Source organism: Eucalyptus grandis, chromosome 3, assembly GCF_016545825.1.
Source record: "Eucalyptus grandis isolate ANBG69807.140 chromosome 3, ASM1654582v1, whole genome shotgun sequence".
Classification (NCBI taxonomy): Eukaryota; Viridiplantae; Streptophyta; class Magnoliopsida; order Myrtales; family Myrtaceae; genus Eucalyptus; species Eucalyptus grandis.
In genome coordinates, this window is record NC_052614.1 from 26178229 (window position 1) to 26192828 (window position 14600).

Sequence of the window (14600 nt, forward strand, 5' to 3'; positions counted from 1 at the left end):
GGAGATAGTTTAAAATAAATCACCCGCCCGTAAAAAAAAAACATTTTTGAAAATAAAAAGAATGGTACCGAAAGGGCATTAGAGAAATCTAATGTAATCAAGTTCCCGTACCCTTAGTCTCTGTTCGTAGGAGTAAAGTAATTCTCTCATTATTTTACTTAGGTGTCTAATCGACCTACCATAAACCGATTAGTGGCGACTCCTAAATAAAATCAATTTGCATGTTAATAAATTCAAACCTAAGTCGCGACCAGGTATGGGCAGGAGAAATGAGCTAAGCAAAAAGACTTAGTAATCTATTAACCTAGTTTTAGGTGGTGAACCCGCGAAAATTAGGTCGCGACAGGGGGCAAGTCTAATTGTTCGGCCCATGCCCAAGCATAGCCCCGTGAGGTGATAGGCTGCGTTGCCTTTTTTTGGTTTAGGCCCAGTCAAGCCCATGCCTAATAGGCCTACCTAGGTCCAACAATTTTTCTTTTGGGTTTGGCCTTGGAGGTCGAGTCCAATAGTCAGGCCCATGTGATTGGAAGGAATTGCAATGTGAAAGTTGGAAGCAATGGGCGTGAAATTTCTAGTTTGATTTTGTTGATTATTTAGACACATAATAAAATAGACTTTATTTGATTAGAAAATATAAATGATTGCAGCATGTCCTTAATTATCACACCATGATAAATGTAGACTTAATGTGAATATAAACCAAAATAAAAGTTATGGTGTTGGTTCAGATAAAATTTCTCATATCCAAGTGGGAGAGAGAATCCAATTGAGAAAGGAATAGGGGTGAATGTTATCTTCAAAGCAATCACCACCTTGATTTGACGATGGCAAGTGTCTAAATAGTCATAATCTTTGCCATCGATTAGATCGATCGAAATGGATCATAAAAATATTTCTTAACCTGTATTTGATGGATTGAGTTGTAATATGGGTTAGTTATATTCATAAATGAATTTAGAATGGTAAAGTCTATAATAATATGAGTGTTAAATCAACCTATTCAAACTCAACTAACCTCTATGATTCTCTCCACTTTCTTGTTCTCACTTGATCTTGTGCTCACTCTCTCCATGTTCTCATCTTAGTTTAAGTATGAGTTTTTCTAGATTGGATTAACTGTAGAAGTGTTTTAGTAGTATATGGAAATTAGTCAAAACAATTCAAACATGTCACTTTGAGTCATATCATTTTTTGGTCTAACTAGATCCACCCATTTGATAGATCTATTGTCGACCATATCATAATTTTATTTATTACCTTAATACTAAACACTTCAAATTCTCTTAAAGGTTGAGGACTGAATTGGCCATTGTATAGTAAGTATAGAATTTTATTTTATTTTTGGTAATTTTCCCTATATTTGACGGTTAAGGTATATTTCAAATTCCTCAGAAAAATTAAGGTATATCTTGTCTTTTAGCTCTTATCTATTAGTTTATTGCTGTTTAGAACTTGATTTATAACGTTAGAATTCATAAGTTATTTAAGCATCTAATCACTCAGGATGAATTTGCCACATCAACTAATTAAGCAAATTTAATTGGTGAAGTATGTATAGCATTTAACAAAAGAAAGAATAAGAAAAGTCACTGGACCACTGATGGGATTAATTTAGTAAATGATCCAAAAAGTTATAATGACGCTAAGTCTAGAATGGATGCACATATTTGGAAAATGGAAATGGATGTTGAGATTATGGGTGAGCATAATTCAATGGTAGAAGAGAGAACTGGAGAACCAATGGGAACTATTCTAATTCCAAGTTCTAGGGGACTCAATCCAAGTCCCAGTTCCATATTGTTTTAAACATGTATATATATATATTGGGCAAGAATCAAATTGAACTGGATGAGGAATTAAGAACTAAAGAACTGGATCAGGAATCTACAAAACCCTAAAATAGGAATTGGCATATCCAATCATGGTGAGGCTTGGATGCAACGAACGAAAAGAAACCCTTCCTCTCCGAGCACAACTCCTTCTCCTTGGCTTTTTCTCAGGAAAAATACACTACAAGTGTCAAAACTTGTCACGGGTAGACATTTAAATGCCAAAGTTTTCTCCTTTTTTTTTTGGTTGATAAGTGCCAAAGTATCCATTTTTTTATAAGAAAATATGACACTTAAACGTACCTTTTGAAAATTCTGGTACACTTAAACGTACCAAAGTTTTCAAAATGTACGTTTAAGTGTCACTTAAAAAAAATGGATACTTAATTGCCAAGTCCAATGAAGCTAGCTGGAAGTCTAACATGACATTATTTAATAAAACAATCGGTCTACGTAGCTCATTGGAAATTTACATGGCATTGACGTAGTTAGCTTGTCCAAAAATGACATCATTTTGCCCCTAAATTTGATGTTTAATATAAATATTAATTAAGTTAAATTAAAAACTTAAAAAAAAAAAAAAAGTGGTATCGAATTTTGTGAGCCTTGGCTCCTTTGGGCAAGGGCTAGCAACCCTCACCCAATCTAAGGTAGTGCCGGCTACCCCTCGCCCCAATTTTAGGCGAGGGCTTGCAGGCCCTCACCTACAGTCGGCTAAGGTCGATGACCACTGGCCGAGGCCTGATGACCCTAGCCCTTTCCAGCGACGGTGGGGCAACGGCAGTGGCAATGTGAAACCTATTGCTCGTTTGGCGTGCAAAATGGTGAAAGTTGAGTCAATTCACACCAAATCTCAGGGTCAATGTCGATCCCTTTGTGCTAAAGTTGCACTCATGTTAAAAGACCTCTCGCGCCTTGAACAGGGAGTGTTAGGGATAATCGCAGCATTGGGTAGGGATTTGATATGGGCGAACACCAAACTTTTGTTGCTCGTGTAATCATTGGCCACACTAGGAAGCTATGTGACAATGAAGTTCTTATGTCTGCAGCTGTGGCTAAACAACCTGAATATGACCCTCGTAATCTCATGGGGTTTAAGTTCACTGCACTTACAAGAAGCATTAATTTCATGAAAAACCATAGTTTTCACTCATATCAATTGCACCAGCATATCTCCTTTTTCTGAATAGGAGAGGTGTCGCGACCTACCCTCGGGGGGGAGGGAACAGATTTAAGGGTATTGCCCAAAGGACGGGCCTAAGGCCCATGATTAGGCCCGAGCTCTCCCAAGCCCATACCCCGCGTGACGTTGGGATATTCTTAAGAAATTTTGCATAAAAGGAGTCGCCACTAGCCTATTAGGGTTGGCTAGAAACCAAGTGAGGCATGGGCGTGTGCCTCACTTCCTACACAATCAGAGAATTTAGATTCAGGGACTTGATTACACTAATTAACCAATTAGTGCCATTTCGGTACCTAATCTTGTTCATTTTAACAAAATGGTTTTTGGCAGGCAATTTGGATTGATTTTATATTTATCCACTAACATGTGAAGTGATCATGCAGGCGCGCAATCATTAAAGTAATAATCATAACTACCAAGATCCTAATTGCAATAAGATTAAACACATGCAATCAAACATAATTAAATATGCAAATTAAACATACGACATAATCAATATGCGAGCAAATAAATGTCTAATTACACTAAGAAAGCAAGATATAGCAATTCCTAACCAAATCCCATTATTTTTGGATTTTCGAAATTTTAAATTTTTTTTAAATTTTTTTAAATGTTTTTATTTTTTTTAAATTAAGAAAAATAATTATTTTTTAAATTTTTTTAAATTTTTTTTATTTGCGAAATTGTTTTAAAAAAAGATAACTTTTTAATATTTTTTTGGATTTTCAAAATTGTTTTAAAGATATATTAAAATTTAAAAATAATATAAAAATAAAGATTTGGACCGAACCGGGTCGGGTGCAGTTCGACCCAACCCGATTCGGCCCGAGTCGACTCGGATCGGGTCCGGTCCGGTCCGATTAGGAGGTTAGGCCCGAAGCGTGGGCCCAGCCAAAAAGTCACCCTCTTTTTTAAAACAAATAGGCCCACAAGCCCAAAAGGTCACCCCCTCTTTTAAAACAAATAGGCCCACAAGCCCAAAAGCCCACAAACCCAAAAGTCCAAAATCACAAAAGCCCAAAACCGACCCAAATAGCTCAAAAACCCTACCCGATTAGAGGCTCTAGCCCGAACCGGCTGTGACCTAATTTTGTGCCCTCTTCTCTGGGGTTTCCGGGCGGAGCTGGCATCGATGGTGGCAGCAACGACGGGCTTGACGACGGCAACGTGAAGCGGCTCGAATGGCGTCGGGCCGGAGGATGGCGGCTTGGACGGCGTCGGGGGACGAGGGCGGCAACTCGAACGCTCCTCGGATGGGCAGCAGGGAGGCAACGAGCAGCTGAAACCGCAGGTGTGGCTAGCAGAACAGCGGTGCGGCGTCCGGCAACGGAAGCGCGGATCATCGGGGCTCGGCTCACATGCAGGTCGTGGGCGAGAGCGAGGCGGAGCGGGACCAGCGAGAGGTGGTGTCGCGACTTCAGGGGCGCGAAGCGGTGGTGAGGCTCGGTGGCTCGAGCTGCCGGCGTTGGGTTGCGGGCGGTGGGTCATCGCGGGCGAGGGTGCGGGAGCGGCGGCTTCTGGCTTCGAGGCGGGGTGCAATGGTGACGGCGGATGTCTGGCGCTTCGTCGGCAACAGCGCGAAGGATGGGCGCAGGGCAGGAGGGTGGCACGAGGAGGCGTCGCTCAGAGAGGGGGCTGCTGAGTCAAGCGGCGGCGAGGTCGGCGTCGGTCGAGCGCCGCTCCCGCCGGCAGCGGCGATGGCGGCAATGCCGCCGCTTCACCTCAAACTCTCTCTCTCTCCTCCCTTCTCTCTCTCTCGAGTTCTCTCTGCTTGGTCTCTGTTTTTCTTCTTTTTTTTTCCTGGTCTCCCTCTCCCCGTTTGGTCTCTCCTCCACTAGCCGGCTCTCTCCTCCCCTTTCTCTCCATCCTCTCCCTTGTGCCCTTTGTTCTATTGTCGCTTTCCTCTTTTTCCTTTCTTTTTTCTGACATTGCTGCTTTTCCTTTTCTTTTGGTGCAGGCTCTGCACGCGAAGACACCAGGAAGAAGACAAGTGGAGATGTGGGCTGGGCCAAAGGGAGATGGCGTGGGCCACTCGGGAAAGAGAGGCGGGCGATGGGCCGAGCCAAAGCCGAGATCGCTCGACCCGACCCCTAGGCGTTTTTTTTTTTTTTTGTTTCTCCTTTCTCTTTTTTTCTATTTTTTTGTTTGTTTTGTTGTTTTGTTGTTTTTTGTTTTTGTTTTTGTTTTTTTTTTTTTTTTTGGTAAGTTTGTTTTTTTGTTTTTTTAAATGACTAATTCCTAATTCCGTACACAATTAAATCATAAATGAAAAAATGGGAAAATTTAGGTGTCAACAGCTACCCCTCTTTGAATGGGAGCTCGAAGAGGTTCCTTTCAAAGACAAAAGACACCTAAATTATTTTGACGATAGACCCAGTGCATAGGCACGTATTAAATTGATGGAAAGAACTCATAACTATGGAAGCGCGTCTTGTCAATAAGAGGAAGAAAGACTCCGAGCTACAAAGCACTCCGGGCTACAAAAGCTCTCCGGGCTACAAAGCACACCGTGTCATAGGAAGAAAGACTCCGGGCTACAAAGCTCTCCGGGCTACAAAAGCTCTCCGGGCTACAAAACTCACCGTGTCATAGGAAGAAGGACTTCGGGCTACAAAGCTCACCAAAGCTACAAAAGCTCTCCGGGCTACAAAGCTCACCGTGTCATAGAAAGAAGGACTCCGAGGCTACAAAGCTCTCGGGCTACAAAGCTCACCGTGTCATAGGAAGAAGGACTCCGGGCTACAAAGCTCAACGTGTCATAGAAAGAAGGATTACGGGCTACAAAACTCTCCGGGCTACAAAGCTCACCGTATCATAGGAAGAAGGACTCCGGGTTACAAAGCTCTCCAGGCTACAAAAGCTCTCCGAGCTACAAAGCTCACCGTGTCATAGGAAGGACTTCAGGCTACAAAGCTCTCCAGGCTACAAAAGCTCTCCGGGCTACAAAGCTCACCGTGTCATAGGAAGAAGGACTCCGGGCTACAAAGCTCACCGGGCTACAAAAGCTCTCCGGGCTACAAAGCTCACCGTGTCATAGGAAGAAGGACTCCGGGCTACCAAGCTCTCCGAGCTACAAAAGCTCTCCGGGCTACAAAGCTCACCGTTTCATAGGAAGAAGGACTCCGGGTTACAAAGCTCTCCGGGCTACAAAAGCTCTTCGGGCTACAAAGCTCACCGTGTCATAGGAAGAAGGACTCCGAGCTACAAAAGCTCTCCGGGCTACAAAGCTCATTGTGTCATAGGAAGAAGGACTCCGGGCTACAAAGCTCACCGGGCTACAAAAGCTCTCCGGGTTACAAAGCTCACCATGTCATAGGAAGAAGGACTCCGGGCTACAAAGCTCTCCGGGCTACAAAGCTCACCGTTTCATAGGAAGAAAGACTCCGGGCTACAAAGCTCTCCGGGCTACAAAGTTCACCGTTTCATAGGAAGAAGGACTCCGGGCTACAAAGCTCTCCGTGTCATAGGAAGAAGGACTCCGGGCTACAAAGCTCACTGGGCTACAAAAGCTCTCCGGGCTACAAAGCTCACCGTGTCATAGGAAAGGGATTGAAGGACTGAGGTCTCATCGTGTAAAAACGAGTTTCGACCGGGAATAATAGTCTCACCATGTACGAACGGATTTCGACTAGGAGGTAGGTCTCACCGTGTACGAACAGGTCTTGACCGGGTTGAAAATGCATGATTTGAGGGAAACCAATGAACCTTTGTAGATGACATGGTTTAAGGTTGACCATGAAACTTTTGAAAAATTGCAGTTTAGAAAAAAAAAACTCATGAACATTTTAAAAGCGGGGTTTAAGGATGACCCACGAACCTTGTGGTTTAAGGATGACCCACGAACCTTGTGGTTTAAGGATAAACCCACAAACCGTGTGGTTTAGACTGGAAAAAGAAAAAAATGGTCTCACCGTGTAAAAACGGGTTTTGACTGGATGTGATGGTCTTACCGTGTAAAAACGGGTTTTGACTTGATGTGATGGTCTCACCGTGTAAAAACGGGTCTCGACCGAATGATTTAGGAAAAGCCACCAATCCCGTGGTTTAAGGATAGACCCACCAATCTTGTGGTTTAAGGATAAACCCACGAACTGTGTGGTTTAAGGATAGACCCACGAACCGTGTGATTTAGGAAAGCCACCAACCCCGTGGTTTAAGGATAAACCCACCAACCGTGTAAATGACATGGTTTAAGGCTGACCATGAACCTTTGGAAATGACATGGTTTAAGGCTAACCATGAACCTTTGGAGATGACATGGTTTAAGGTTGACCATGAACCTTTGATTTTTAGGGAAGCACCTGCTAATCCCTTGAAAACTGCATGGCTTCACTAAGGAATCCTGTGAAACTCAGCTTGGGAAAATTTCATTAGGGACGTCGTATTAGAAATATTGCAGCATTAATTGAACAAGCTAATCAAGCTAAGTCTGACTGCTTTGGAAAAACATTTTATTTCAATCAGCATCATGTGGCGCAAAATTGTCATCTTGTTCGAGAATGCATCGTTAATCATCAAATTCTCTATGAGTCAAGTTCTTACCAGAATGATTTCTATTCGTGAAAAAGACTCATTAAGCATGCCAAACTGGAGCTTCTTAGTCGAAAGGGCTTCTCACATACTCTCGATAAAATGGCTACTTGATCCCATCCATTCACGTGAGAAGTAACTGATTGCTGAAAGTATCTCACATAGCCTATGTCGAAGGCTTTTAGAAACATTCGCAATGAGCACAATCTGATCGATCAAAAGATCTTTTGAAAGGACCACAATATAGGCTTGGTTAGGGCTTACACAAAGGAATGATTACTTTTGAGGCCAATAAAGGAACATTTGCCCCTATCTTCATTGGGTTTACGAGTCGAGAACTTGGAAGATAAGACAAGATAGAATTATTTCCACTCCTTCAAGCAGTAGCTTCTTTGTGGTATTCTCATTTTCACTCAAATCATCCCAATCAGAAGAGGCTTCGGAAAAGGGTTATAATGTTGGCTCGGGAAAGGCTTGAAAGGCTTAAAATTTTCAAGAGGGTCTTTAAGAGTCAGTGATCATCATGGCATCGTGACCGGGTCACTTGACATTTCGAAAGCATTTGGCTCTTGAAACACAGCACATCTCGAGAGTTCATTCACTGATCATTTCTGCATGAGAGCTTTGCTCTTTTCTCTAATTTCCTTTGTCCTTTGCGATGATTTTTTTTCGCAGACACTTGGATTTTGATTATTTTTCTTTCACATAAGATGCGGCCTTTTGGCTCTTTTTCTTGACGGGCATTGGCCTTGCTTTTACTAGGCACACTGCTTTTTTAGGCCCTCTAGTTTGTCGATCTTTTTGCTCTTTGAACTTTGGTAGCTTATGACTTTCGAGATGCTTTTCACATTTTCCCATGATTGTCAATTATATTTGGTCAATTCTTATGCCTTGCCCCGGTGAAGGGAGATGATCATCGCTCGGGATTCGAAAATGAATAATCAGGCCCAAATTGGTTATAGCAATGGGTATCGGTGTTTGGGTAGAGAAGGAAATGCTCTTCTTCACTTTGGGATGAGTCAAGCTCCGATGAGAATTCCTCTGAAGCTACCACAAGAAGGTTGATGTAAGTGAAAGTAATAGAATCTTTCTCAACCTTTCGTTTTACAACACGACCGTAACCTCCTATGTTGCCCCAATGTAGGGTCGTTCTCGATAGGGGTACTTTGAAGGATCATCTTTTTTTTCAGCCCAAAGGGGTAACAAGAGATCAATGCAATGCTTGGGATTGATGAAGGCAACGCCTTTATCATTTCGATCTTTGCGCTCAATGCGAATGAATCATTCATCCTAAGAGAAGGTCTCTTTTCACTCAACTCTCAAAAGTGTTTGAATAATACTCAACTCTCAAAAGTGTTTAAAGGACGTGTTTGGAAATGAGCTTGCCTTTCTTCATCCAAGCACTTCTTGTTTGGCATGGTTAACATTTCCATTTCACTCTGCCGAGATCATTCGAGTATATCAATCTCCATAGGGAATTTTGATTCAAAATGAATAATCCACAAGATAAGAAAACAATTTTGAGATAGAAAAGATGCTCAAAAGGTTTGTAATTTTTTTTCAATTATTATTCATTTTTTTGTCTCTAGGAAAGCTCAAAAGTTCTCTTTTGCAATGGAAATTCTCTTTTTTTTTCTCCCTTTTTTTTTTACTTAAAAAAAAGAAGAAGAAAAAAGACTGAGAAGAAGGGTACTTACCTGCAGCATGGCGACCCGATGATCCTGTGAAGAATGTAAAAGAATATGTTAGTGCAAAGCTCCTTAGGGATTGAAATGTTGGAAACGATACATTATTACCCTTCACTCACTTTCATCCTTTTGGCACTAACATCTCTTGGATTCACCTTCATGGATATTTGGTAACTCAACAATACCCTTCCCTTGCATTCGCCTTTAAGTGTTTGATGTTTTCCTGATTCCTTGGTAGAAGGCGCCGGTTCTACGGTTAGGTGCAACCCCTTTTTTATTTATCACCCTGTAAGAAAGGGAGATGAAATGAGTTATCTCTATTCTTAGTTAGGTTCAACTAAGGAACGATACATCCTTCTTGATGAATTTGACAATGTTGTTCCAGCACACTTTGTTTGTGGGGAGATGAGAGATTTTTTTTTTTTTAAATCAAATGTTGCTTTGCCACTCTTTATTTGACAATCCTTTGCTATGTTCAAACCCATCTTTTCAAAGTCGGGCGATCAACATCCCAAGGTATCTCTAATGGAGGAATGGATAATATTGCCCCCCTGTTTCATCTAAATCTTTATTTGTTTAAAACGCTCCATTGTGTTTGTTAAGAACGTTACAAAACTTGACACTCTTAATGTTTCCTTGATAATGGAAAAGAAAACCATGTCAAAAACGGTATCAGAAATTGATGATTGAAATCGATACAGTTTACTCTTCCTTCGATTTCACCCTTTTGGATGCTTGGCAACTCCCTTCATTTGTCTCCTCATGCAGAGTGAACGAAATTGATGGGCTATTTTGGTTCCTAAGGCATTTGCAAATAACAAAACTTCCTAGAATGGAATTCAACTTCGCTCCGCCTTTATGGAAAATTGGCACCAACGATGACTCAACGCATGCTTGCTTCTCGAGTTCGATGAGCCTAAGAAAACACTACAAGAAGAGAGGGCCTTAAGCAAAGTTTTCTTGAAATTCGTTTTGGAAGGTAGACATAAAGGTTTGCTTGAAACATTTCGGAATTTGTTTTTTTTCTTTTCTTTTCTTTCTTTTTTTTTTTGGGATGATTTTCACGAAATTGAATTCCATCATAAAAAAAAAAAAAAAAAAATGAGTCGCATGATTTACCAAAGTATCAATTGGATTCGCGACCAAAACCCAAAATGGAAAACAAGATTCTTAACAAGAATAAAAACAATGATAAAATGCGAGAAATTCTTGTATAGATAAGAGTAAAAATCAACTCTCGTTCTAGCTCTAGAATTCACTTCTCTATGTAGTCAAACACGAGAATGTCATGGAGCATCACGCGTAACCTGCAAAAAGATGACAACATTAAAATGTGAATGAGAGAAAATGATATTTTAATGGCGTCACTTCTTACAATAAAATCGAGGCGACGGTACATGCCCCACAATCATTATTACAGGACTTTAGTATTTCGCCAAGATTTTATCATAAGAGAATATATCATTAAAATTATCAATCCACGGCCATCAATCGAATGTCCACTTTTATTCCAAAAGTTTCGTAATGCAAAAGTGTCTTTGATTTTTGAAAGATTGATTTGTGATTTTACTCCTAGAAAAATGAAGTGATTTCTATTTCAAGGAATTTGTACACAAAATGATTTGCATTATAGTCCCAAAATATGAGAATGAGAAAATTTTATAAAAATTGCAATTTCAATTTTTGTGCCCAAATATAAAATCACAACTTGAAAGTTTTTTTTTTTTTTTTTTTTTTTTCAAAATGATTTTGAGCCCATAACTAGAAGTTTAAACAAAACTATGTGTTCAACAGGGCCAAATCAAAATGCTTAGAACTTGCATTCAAATGCTCACTTGTCAAAAGTGATTGCTAATTTGTCAATCATAAGCTTGCATCACCGATGGCATGCGATTGATTTCCACGACTTTTAAGATGAAAATACAATACAAAATGAACAAATAAAAAGGGAAATGACACTTACAATGGGTGCCGACCTTTGTTTTTTTTTTTTTTTTTTACATAGACATGCACATGAGATGTGGTTCGATTTCTACTCTATATAGCCCAAAATGGAGCCATAGGATTACCGGACTGAACCAGCAAGGTCGCGGCTAGGTCGGGTTACCCATGACTCCGGCTTCATCAAGGAACCAACCCGTGTCGCGTGGTTGCAGACCGGGGTGGGTACCTTTGACGTGAAGGAAGAAATTTCGGGGTAGAGATGGGTGACTCGTACTGCGCGGTTGTAGTCGGAGTGGTATTCACCTCAACACCATCCTAAGTGATCCTATGCGGCCCAGGTCCGGCGGCAGGTTGTGTGTGCCAAGGTGTAGTGTAATGCAGAGAATACATGCACAACAATTTATAGGCAAACAACACTCCGTACATAAAAATAAACCATACATTCCTACGCCTCCCTGCAAGACAAAAGTGAGCAAACACTTTCCCTTATACCTCCCATTCTGTAAGAACATTTAACACCTTTCATGTTAGGGGCGTACCTGGAATCATTGCTGCCAAACAAAAATATTTTTGAACAAAATTAATTTTGGCCTAAGTCCTCTAAGGTTTAAAACCAAGTCCCCAGCGGAGTCGCCAAGCTGTCGCGACCTACCCTTGGGGGGAGGGAACAGGTTTAGGGGTATTGCCCAAAGGACGGACCTAAGGCCCATGATTAGGCGCGAGCTCTCCCAAGCCCCATACCCCACATGACGTTGGGATATTCTTAAGAAATTTTGCATAAAAGGAGTCGCCACTAGCCTATTGGGGTCGGCTAGAAACCAAGTGAGGCATGGGAGCGTGCCTCACTTCCTACGCAAGAATTTAGATTCGGGGACTTGATTACACTAATTAATCAATTAGTGCCATTTTGGTACCTAATCTTGTTCATTTTAACAAAATGATTTTTGGCAGGCAATTTGGATTGATTTTATATTTATCCACTAACATGTGAGGTGATCATGCAGGTGCGCAATCAATAAAGTAATAATCATAACTACCAAGATCCTAATTGTAATAAAATTAAACACATGCAATCAAACATAATTAAATATGCAAATTAAACATACAACATAATCAATATGCGAGCAAATAAATGTCTAATTACACTAAGAAAGCAAGATATAGCAATTCCTAACCAAATCCCATCATTTTTGGATTTTCAAAATTTTTAATTTTTTTATTTTTTTTTAAATTAAGAAAAATAATTAAGTTTTTAATTTTTTAAAATTTTTTTATTTTTTTTGGATTTTCGAAATTGTTTGAAAAACAGATAACTTTTTAATATTTTTGGATTTTCAAAATTGTTTTAAAGATATATTAAAATTTAAAAATAATATAAAATAAAGATTTGGACCGACCGGGTCGAGCACGGTTCGACCCAACCTGGTTTGGCTCGAGTCGACTCGGATCGGGTCCGGTCCGATTGGGAGGTTGGGCCCGAAGCGTGGGCCCAGCCAAAAAGTCGCCTTCTTTTTAAAACAAACGAGGCCCACAAGCCCAAAAGGTCACCCCCTCTTTTAAAACAAATAGGCCCACAAGCCCAAAAGCCCACAAACCCAAAAGTCCAAAATCACAAAAGCCCAAAACTGGCCCAAATAGCTCAAAACCCTACCTAATTAGAGGCTCCAGCCCGAATCGGCCGTGACCCAATTTTGTGCCCTCTTCTCCGAGGTTTCCGGGCGGAGCTGGCGGCGATGGTGGCAGCAACAACGGGCTTGACGGCGGCAACGCGAAGCGGCTCGGATGGCGTCGAGCCGGAGGACGGCGGCTTGGACGGCGTCGGGGGACGAGGGCGGCAGCTCGAACGCTCCTCGAATGGGCAGCGGGGAGGCAACGAGCAGCTGAAACCACGGGTGTGGCTAGCGAAACAGCGGTACGGCGTCCGGCAACGGAAGCGAGCGGACCGTCGGGGCTCGGCTCTTTGCGGGTCGTGGGCGGAGCGGAGCGAGCGGGACCAACAGAGGTGGTGTCGCGACCTCGAGGGCGCGGCGGTGGTGAGGCTCGGTGGTGAGGCTGCCCGCGTTGGGTTGCGGGCGGTGGGTCGTCGCGGGCAGAGGCGCAGGAGCGGCGGCTTCTAGCTTCAAGGCGGGGCGCGACGATGACAGCGGATGTCTGGCGCTTCGTCGGCAACGGCGCGAAGGATGGGCGTAGGGCAAATGGGCGGCACGAGGAGGCGTCGCTCGGAGGGGGCTGCTGAGTCAAGCGGTGGCGAGGTCGGCGTTGGTCGAGTGCCACTACCGCCGACAATGGCGGTGGCGGCAATGCCACCACTTCACCTCGAACTCTCTCTCTCCTCCCTTCTCTCTCTCTCGAGTTCTCTGTGCTTGGTCTGTGTTTTTTTTTTTTCCTGGTCTCCCTCTCCCCGTTTGGTCTCTCCTCCACTGGCCGGCTCTCTCCTCCCTTTTCTCTCCGTCCTCTCCCTTGTGCCCTTTGTTACATTGTTGTCGCTTTCCTCTTTTTCCTTTCTTTTTTTCGACATTGCTGCTTTTCCTTTTCTTTTGGTGCGCTCCGCACGCGAAGACACCGGGAAGAAGACAAGTGGAGATGTGGGCTGGGCCAAAGGGAGATGGCGTGGGCCACTCAGGGGAAAGAGAGGCGGGCGATGGGCCAGGCCAAAGCCAGATCTGGCTCGACCCGACCCCTAGGCGTTTTTTTTTTTCTTTTTCTCTTCTCTTTTCTTTCTATTTTTTTGTTTGTTTTGTTGTTTGTTGTTTTGTTGTTTTTTGTTTTTGTTTTTGTTTTTGTTTTTGTTTTTGTTTTTGTTTTTGTTTTTTTGTTTTTTTTAAATGACTAATTCCTAATTCCGTACACAATTAAATCATAAATGAAAAATGCGAAAATTTAGGTGTCAACAAGAGGTCAAGGTTTCAAATCTTGGACTTCAAGATGAGGTGAGGAAAAAGTGACTTGCAGTGTAAACCACCGAACTATTTGAAGATATCTAAGAGCAAAAATATTAAAAATAGGAATTGTTGTTGCCTAGAAGGAGCCACCTTGAAAGAGTGCGTAATAGTTCTCATTGAGCGCTCTATCTAGTTCAAGAATTGTGGGTTGGGGGCCCAAACATTAGAAGATCCTAAAGTTGGGCATCCAATGATTTAGTGGATTAGCATGTATGGTATACGTGCCAAGAAGTCAATGATGAGAATAATGAAACATAATGCCAAAAAAAATGCAAAAAGACCTACACAATAACAGAAAAATCATCAAACGGTTCATTAATAAATGTTTGGTATCCCAGGACAAAAGGGCAGTTCAAATGAAGCAATGTTTTTATATGCCCAAGTTGCATCAGAAAATTCCGATGTTCATCTCTTTTATGGACCGTACTTTCTCGAATTCGTTCTGCTAATGAGCATCAGCTGACTTGGAGTTGGCCGGCAGAAA